The sequence below is a fragment of the Lissotriton helveticus genome, chromosome 1_1, assembly GCF_964261635.1.
Source record: "Lissotriton helveticus chromosome 1_1, aLisHel1.1, whole genome shotgun sequence".
NCBI classification, from domain to species: domain Eukaryota; kingdom Metazoa; phylum Chordata; class Amphibia; order Caudata; family Salamandridae; genus Lissotriton; species Lissotriton helveticus.
In genome coordinates this window covers 1,954,121,079-1,954,129,678 of record NC_136057.1, presented here as the reverse complement: position 1 = coordinate 1,954,129,678, position 8,600 = coordinate 1,954,121,079, and the positions used below count along the sequence as shown (strand labels likewise).

Here is an 8,600-nt window from a genome sequence, read left to right as displayed (position 1 = left end):
GCCTCTCCAGTCGTCTGGCTGAGCTTCTAGGGGGTTCTGGTCCATGCAGCCTGCGTACCGCATTAACTTGACCCATGCTAGGTCTCGCCTTTCTGATAGCTCCAATGGTACACTTCTCACGTGCTAGTACTACATCCGTCCGTCGCCAGACTAACATACTTTCCTACCAATCCAGATAAGAGTTCACGGACTGGCTCTGCTGCGCGGGGACCTTTAAAATACATCTGCGATAACAAATTGCACCATACGCATGCGTACAATGACACGCATGCACAGGCGAGATTCTACTGCGTGAAGCGCATGCGTACAATGACACGCATGCGCACTAAAACAGCGGAACACCGGGACGCTTAGAAATACCTGTTCTATGACAAATTGCATAGTGCGCATGCGTGCGATGGCACGCAATCGCACGCATGCGCACAAGCAAGAATGGGGCGCAAACAGACGTACTTCTGTTCCTTGGTCTGAAAGAGGGCTGCCAGTCCGTGAATAGATCAAAGGATTATTGACGGTTTCCTAGCTGTAAGGTAAGTTTTTTCCTTTCATTGTAGTTGTGCAGCGGCTCGTGAATTACAAATTGGACAGTAGGGGGATAGGATGGCGTCTGTAGTTGCAAGATTTATTATCAGAGAGAGAGAGAATGAGAAAGTATGTGAATGCTGGCAAGCCCCGCCAATAAACGTCCAGGGAAGGACAAACACAAGAACAGCAGGGAAAGCCTTAGCATTAAAAGCAAGCCAAACGAGACTGGCAGAAAAAACAAGCAATAATAATCAATAGTCCAAAGCCCACTGTAATCATTGGTTATTTATTTTTCATTAATTGTGTTAAAAGTCCCCTATCCCCAATCTCTTTCTAGCTTGGAATCCTTCTCGTTACTGTTTAACTTGGGAGTTTGCCTGGTGGCAACACAACTTGCTGCACGTTCTGAATTGTTAAACTCTGCTTAATAGGCACAGCCACAACAGAAGAACCCAATGTTACTTGATACTTAGCACTGTGTCCAAGCTTTCGCCTTTGATTACTCATGTAACCAGATTTGCGATTTGCAGTAAAAAGTTGTCCACTACTTTTGTTGCCTAATCTGGAGAGCGTTTTATAGAAAAAGATACAATTTGCGATTTCAGTTGCAAATAAAGGCCCAACTGGCAGTAAATCAGACCGCACTCCCATCATGAATTACGACAACATTTTTGTTTTAAAATATTTGTATTAAACAATTTTCATTTTAACACTACAGGCGATATCCACATACTTAATGTAACGCCGTTTCATATTGAGCTCACATTTTATCGATTAAATTCAAACCCAAAGGGATCACCAAATATTACAAAAGAAAAGGCTACTGCAGGCATTGTGCAGTACTGCTGCAGTAGACATGCCTCGTCATTAGCGTCGGTACGATAATGAGAAACTATGCCTAAAGGTGAAACAGAATAGTCTGCACAGCTACATTTTTTTAATCGTTTACTCCCATCTTTAACTGTATCTGTGGCATTGTCTAGTACGCTTTAAATTACTTTGCATTTGCTTAAAATGTTAGTTGTCTAAGATGATGATGCTATATCTGTAGCTGTCACATTCCCTCTAGGGCACAAGTCTCTTTAGCACTTTTAGAGGTTTTATGACGCTTTGGTGTTAGCCAACTCCAGGCTAGGTGAGGCAGTTCTCTCACTACAAATATTGTTGCTAGTACACTTTGTTCATGCCATGCTCGCCAGTTGTTTGCCTCCCATGTCCTTGACTTTGAATTGGAAATACACCCATGTCCTTGACTTTGAATTTGAAATACATATCACACTACTGAATTCCTTTCAACAAAAAATATTTTAATATGGAATTGAGTCAAAAATGTTCTGTAGTGCAGATCTAGATTACCAAGAATGTGCATCTGTTTGTGAAACTAGGTTGTGCATGTTTAAAAGGTGGCATTCTTACAAAGGCCTTGGCGTTAATAAAACATTAAGTCAACCTCACTGCCCCAAATGCTGATTGTTCGCGGGTGAGCAGGATGCATAGATCCATTAGCTATAAACATTGTTCCTTTGTTCATGGGTGAGCGGAATGCATAATTCCTTGAGCTCTAAACACTGTTCCAAATAGATGCAACATACATAAACATTCATAAAGCCAGTAGCTGCAAATCAAGCCACTAATCGAAAATATACAAATACAAAAATGTTATATTGGATGTGGTATTTCCAAGCCTTTGTCAGGTCTAGGGAAGACCCAGCTTGGCAGTTAGGGCTGGACTGTTACCATGAGGAGCAGGGTTGAGACTGATTTGCTTATGGCTGGGCCTAAACTGGGGTGGTGTAGTGAGGAAAAGAACAATGGAATTAACCCCAATCTCCTGATTGGGGTGTGAATGTTTGATTGATTCAGCATTCCGCCCATCATTTGTTGCAGCAGCACTTTTTGCTGTAAGTGGGATGGGTATGCCCAGATGTGGGTCCCTTGCTCGCTGTGCCACTGTACCCCAAAACCGGTCTCAGAATGTTTGTTTCCAGTCCAGGGAAGCTGTTTAGGCTAGCTTCCTGGTCACATTAGGTCTCTGAATATGCCAGGCCTTGAGGGGTTTACTGTGGTGTTACTCTGACACGCTGCCTATTTGCACTCTCGCTGTGATCGCTGCTGCCCAATTGTACTCTCGCTGCTATTGTTTTTCAACTATCGTTTTAAAACTGTTTTTACTGCTCTTAAAACTGTTTATTGCTTACTGTTCTTAAAATTAATTTGAAAGGGGAATGAATTCGAATTTGAAAGGAGGAACTTGCACTGTATGAATTTTTTTTGAGGGTTAGGGGCTTTGGGCTTTTTGCTGCGTAACTGACCGTGACCGGATAACCTTGTCGGCAGTTACTTACTGATTCCTCTCATTAACAACTAGAGACGCCATCTTTGTTCAGTGCGCGCTCTAGTTGTCAGAGTTCTTTTTCCTATAAGAATGCGTGCTGGGTGGGCGTGCCACTGGCGCAACGAATGTGCGCCTAAGGCAAGCCCATCTGCGCCCGTCAGCGTCCCAGAAGCGGCCAGCGCCAGCCACGCTGCATGTCAGGCACCCCTTCCAGAGGGTAGGTTGAGCTAAACCAGCGAATATCTGTGGACACTCCGCCCCCAACTATGCTCCCGTCATAGTTACTGGGATGTGCTCAACTGTCAAGATACCATCTGCCCAATGTGTGATTTCAGGTTGGGTTCTGGCCTGGCACACTCAGCCCAAATGTCTCATCCAGTAGGCCCACTCGGGTACCTCCAATTCTCGCTGCTATGATTAATGCGTGATCACTCAAGAAACACCATCTTGATGTTTTTGACCCTCTTGCGGACAAACCAGTGGACCTCCTCACTCTCACTGCTGCTCTCTCGACTTGCAGAGATTTGTGTTTCTGGCACTGCTTGGGGCTGGCATAAGTCCTTTCTGGAGAGGTGGATGCAACAGGTCTGGCTTCAGCCATGCTCTTCATCCCGTCTGACAGTGGCCACATGTGTCCCCCAGGAGTCTTCCCTTAGCCCCCTTCTTTTTAACATCTACGCTACCCCACTGCTCCAACTACCCGAGGACTTTACGGCTAAAATCATTGCCTACTCTGATGACACAGAGCTCCTATTTACCTGGGGTAAAAACATGGACTCCGTCACCTCCACAAACATTTTTTGACTTCTGTATTTAAGTGGCTAGCCGCTGCTCAACTTAAGTGCAACGAGAAGTCTGAGATACTCCTCTATGAAAAATTCCCCCCTAACTTTAGAGAAACGATCTGCCCACCCAAGTTCTCCATGCTTTCAAAGACTGGGAAACCGCTAAGAACCTGGGGGTTTGGTTTGAGGAGAACCTATCATTTTCCACTCGGGTCAAGAAGCTTGCCGGTAACTGCTTTGGGCAACAGAAATCCCTCGGGAACTTTCTCCATCTCCTAACTAGGGCTGCGAAAGAAACGGTTATCCGTGCTCTTATCTTATCCCGACTAGTCTATGACTTTATGTTGGTTTCCCTGACTACCTGCTGAATAAGTTACAGGTGGTCCAAAATGCGGCAGCCAGGCTTCTTCTTGACATCCCTAATAGAGCAGCGTGAAACAATACCTTCGCTAACTGCACTGGCTCCCCGTCGCTGAACAGGTCAAATTTAAATCCCTAGTCCTTGCTCATCGCACCCTCCATGTCCTAGGCGTACCTTCAGAAGCGGTTCTCCTTCTATGCCCCTACAAGACATCTGCCCTCTCCATCTCAACTTCTAGCCCAGGTTCCTCTCCATCTCAACTTCTAGCCCAGGTTCCCCGCTTCAAACGACAAAGGTTGGGTGGCAGCTCTCTTGTCCTCAAAGCTGCCTTGGCCTGGAATGCACTGCCGTTTGCGTTACACAACACCCAAGACCCCATGGCTTTCAAGAAAAACCTTTAAAAACTTTTCTCTTTGTTTAGTACAACCTGCTCTGCCCCCCTTGGGTTGCACCTGGACACTCTGCGGAGTAGCTGTGCGAGCTATAAAATAAAATAACATAACATAACTTCCATTATGCCCGTAGTAGGGGAATTAAGGAAATATCAGTGCCCTCTTTCTTACTTCTGCAAAAAGAACATTTGATGGACAGAATGCAGAACAATGTCATACATTCACCCCAGTACAGAGCTCTGGGCCTTTGGCATAGATTCATCAAGGTAAAATCCGCTCGCAAATGGGCAGAATCTCAGAATCGCCCCTTTGGAACCGGTATTTTTGCATTTGGGATGCATCATCCCAAATGCAAAAATCGCAAATTAAGAAATCGCAAAATTGCGATTACTTGCATTTAAGGAATCTCAAATTGAGATTCCTTAAATGCAATGCATTAAAGATGAAAAAATAGCGATTTCGCTAATAGGGCTCGCAAATTACCATGAAGTTGAACTTCATGGTAATTTGCAAAAACTTTGAAAAATGCACTAAAGTGAATTTTTCAAAGTTTCATGTTGCGCACACACATGCCCTTAGGGCATGTGTGTGCGCAACATATGTGCACAGATCAATTTCAGGGGTGCAACAGGGTGTCCTTTGGACATCCAAAGGACACCCCTGCACCCTTGAAATCGCATTCTCAATTTGCGATTCGAAATTGAGAATGTCTTCCCAATCATTCCTATGGGCCTATAGGCCCATAGGAATGAATGGGGAGGTATTCCTTAATTGCAACTCGCAATTTGCGAGCCGCAATTAAGGAATTTTAAGAAATCGCTATTTTTTTTTGTGATTTCTTCATGCATTGCATTTTGCTATTCCTTAATAGAGAATCGTTATTTTTTGCTATTAAGGAATAGCAAAATGGGTTCTTGATGCATCTGGGGGTAAATCCATTGTTTTTTTGCTCACCATGCAAATCAGTCTTGACCCTGCGCCCAATGGGAACAGTCCCACCCGAACTGGCAGGCCAGGTCCCCCCTGGACTGGAAACAAGCATCCTAGGACCGGTTTCGGGGTTTCATCCCTCTTCAGCCAGGATAGCTTGACTCCAGTGGCATGGAGAGCATGGGCCCTGGCTTGGCAGTTCGGACTGGACTGTTCCAATGAGGCACAGGGTCAAGGCTGATTTGCATATGGCCAGGTCTAAACTGGGGTGGCATGGTGAGCAAAATAATGGTGGATCTAACCCAGATCTCTTGACGGGGTGAGTGTTTTGGTTTGTTCTGCATTCCGTCCATCATTTGTGTGTCTTTTGCTTTCTCGCTCTAAGTGCGGCAGGTATGCCGAGACGTGGGTCCTGGGCTCACTGTGCCACTGGAATCAAGCTATCCTGGGTGAAAAGGGGTGAAACCCCAAAACCAGTCCTAGGATACTTGGCAGTTCAGGCTGGACTATTCCCATGAGGCACAGGGTCAAGACTGATTTGCATATGGCCAGGTCTAAACTGGGGTGGAATGGTGAGCAAAAGAATGATGGATTTAACCCAGATCTCTTGACTGGGGGGGGGGAATGTTTTGATTTGTTCTGGATTCCGTACATCAATTGCGTGTCTTTTTCTCTTTCTTACTTCAGCTTCTAATGAAGTTCTTTTTGAATTGTCCTGGCAAAATACATTTTTCAGCATTCACTCGAAAGCACACAGTTCATGTAAATAAACTCAAATTCTAATTGCAGCCCAGTGCTTCGCTAACAAATTGGGGATGAAGGAACTCATCTCCCAGCGTGCCATTCTCTGCTTGACCACATTGTACATTTTTTTGACGGATCATTTTATCTCCGTGTTCCACACCTCCCTTCTAGCCATAATTGTTGGCTACACTCTTTATGTATTAGCAGATCTACTCAGGGGATTGATGGTAGGCAGAAGGTGGTCTTTCCAGAACTGAAATGCCCACTGTGTTTGTGCATACATACAAAGGTACATATTTAAAGTTATTCACACATTTGTGTTGGAACCCTTCACATCCTGGAAAAGGTTGAACATTGTCTTCTGACTAACACAGGAGTAAAAGTTTCTATTGTGGAAAATGGAATTGCTTAAAGTTGGCTAGGAGTACGCATGAAAACCAGCAACTGTTGCAAATGTCTTTGCCTGCTTCCATAAACTCTTAAAATTCCTGAAGGTCTTAAATCTGTACTAGTGCAAGGTGACAGAGCTTGTACGATTCTCTTTAAGAATGGGGACCACGTTGATTTTACGCTGATTCTCCATTTTTTTGTTTTAAATATTGGCATGTATCAACAAAATTAAATGATGCTTAAAAAAGGTGTTTAGAGCTGTCCTTTAACTACAGTACACTTAACTAAATCTGTATCTAAACCTTTTATTTTTTAAGTCGTAAATATTTGTAGGTACATTTTATTTTGAAACCAGGCAACTTGCAAAACAGTTTTGAGACATAGTCTACAACCATAATCAGTATTTTCCAAGTACCAAATATTTTCTGGCTTCATTGTTTGCTTAGGGAATAAAAACACCGGTCTTGGCTCAGTTCTTGTGTATTTGCATATAATAAGGGTGCATTCTTGGAGCATTATTGAAATCTAATTTAAAATGCTGAAGACAGAGCTTCAAATAGTTACATTTTGCAAATGTCAACGCCATTTTATATTGGAACCACTGTTATCCTAAGATGACCTTTTTTCATAAACAGAACACATTTGAGTTCACCTCTACAGAAAGAATAGTTCCTAAGCAAGCTCCTAATCAATCGTACTGTGATTTGCGCAATTACTTTTTACAGAATAAAGTTGGCACAATCAAATAATGCATTTCACAAGGGATTTCACCACCTTTCCACATGTAAGAAAGGAGGCGCAAGAGATACTTAGGCTTTTTTCCTTAACTAGACTCTATATCTGTAGGTAAAACTTCACATAAAAACATCTGGATCGCTTCTGGAATCTTGCTGAACTTCTACTTTGTTCCTATTATATCTGTGCTTGGGTAAACCCCTAGAAGTACTGGCTAGTGCCTTTTTTACTCAGGGTTTAGTACCACTAACTCTCACAAGGGCAGTGATCCTACTTTAATTGAAGAAACCTAATGATGATCCTGCCATCTTGAATAACTACAGACCAATTTCCCTACTCCCACACTGTCGAAATATTGAATTCCTGTGTGTCCAAATCCTAGAGCAATTTTCCTCAAGACCCAACTTTCTTGATACCTTTCAATGCACGTTTTTGTCTGAGGTGCAATATTAAGTCAGTGATACTGTCCATACTAGACAATCTCACTCAAGACAGTGTTCTCGGACATACCACTGAACAGGTCTTATGTGATCTGTCTGCCATTTTTGGCACAGTAGATTACACGGTCTTGCTAAACAGTGTCAAGGTGGCAGGAATCAGAGACTTTAATATTGATAGTGTGGTCTTTTTTGACAGACTGCTTCCAGGTGGTGCAACATTCTCTTATGGGAGTATGGCAGCAAGTAACTTGAAGATTTGGACATGAGTCCTCTGTCTTCTAACCTTTTTAACATGTATGTCTAAACCCTAGGAAAAGGATCTTTCATTTATGGGCTGCAAGCTATAGATGTATGCAGATTACTCACGATGCTGATCCGGCCTGAGAGCCAACTGCCTTCACAAATACCTTTACAGAATATGAAGCATATTTGGTCTTGGATGAGCACAAACTCCTTTAAACCTAATGCAGATACAACAGAGGTGATGGTCCTGAACAATAAAGTGGGTAACATATACTGGGCCTCCGAACTAGGAACTTTGCCTGTTCCAAAACCTTCTGTTAAGAACAGACAGGGAGTGCCTTTTGATGGGAAACTCTCAATTTACCCACAGTAGTCTCTAAATGTCTTTCATGCTTATGCAGATTAAGAAAGTTATACCATATCTCTCTACTTATGCTCAACCATCAGCAATAGTTGTCCTTATACACTAACTTGTATATCTGGACTTCCAGCCAAAGAACTAAAACTGCTTCAGATTGTACTAAACAGTGTAGCCTTACTAATGTTTAGTGCACCCAGAAAAGAAGTATGTTTCTCCATTGTTGAAAGAACTTAATTGTCTCTCCATAAAATAAAGGATTGATTTCAAGATCCTATGCATAGTGTTTAAAAACATTCACAACCAGGTACTCAATTTTATCTCAAGAAGAATAAAGGGATAAATTCCATCTCTGTATGTGC

The 8,600-nt window shown here is 42.9% G+C and overlaps 1 protein-coding gene across 2 annotated transcripts in view; it reads left to right on the top strand.

Annotated features, from left to right (window-relative positions):
- Nucleotides 1–399: 399 nt before the first annotated feature.
- The window catches only part of NEK7 (NIMA related kinase 7), a 364,704-nt gene continuing 356,503 nt past the window's right edge, over nucleotides 400–8,600 (top strand). Inside the window, exon 1 of one of the 2 annotated variants that reach the window (XM_078643944.1) lies at nucleotides 400–530. The gene's annotated coding sequence lies outside the window, so the exon portion shown is untranslated. The remainder of the gene's footprint in view (nucleotides 531–8,600) is intronic. The other variant, XM_078643953.1, reaches the window with a different exon arrangement.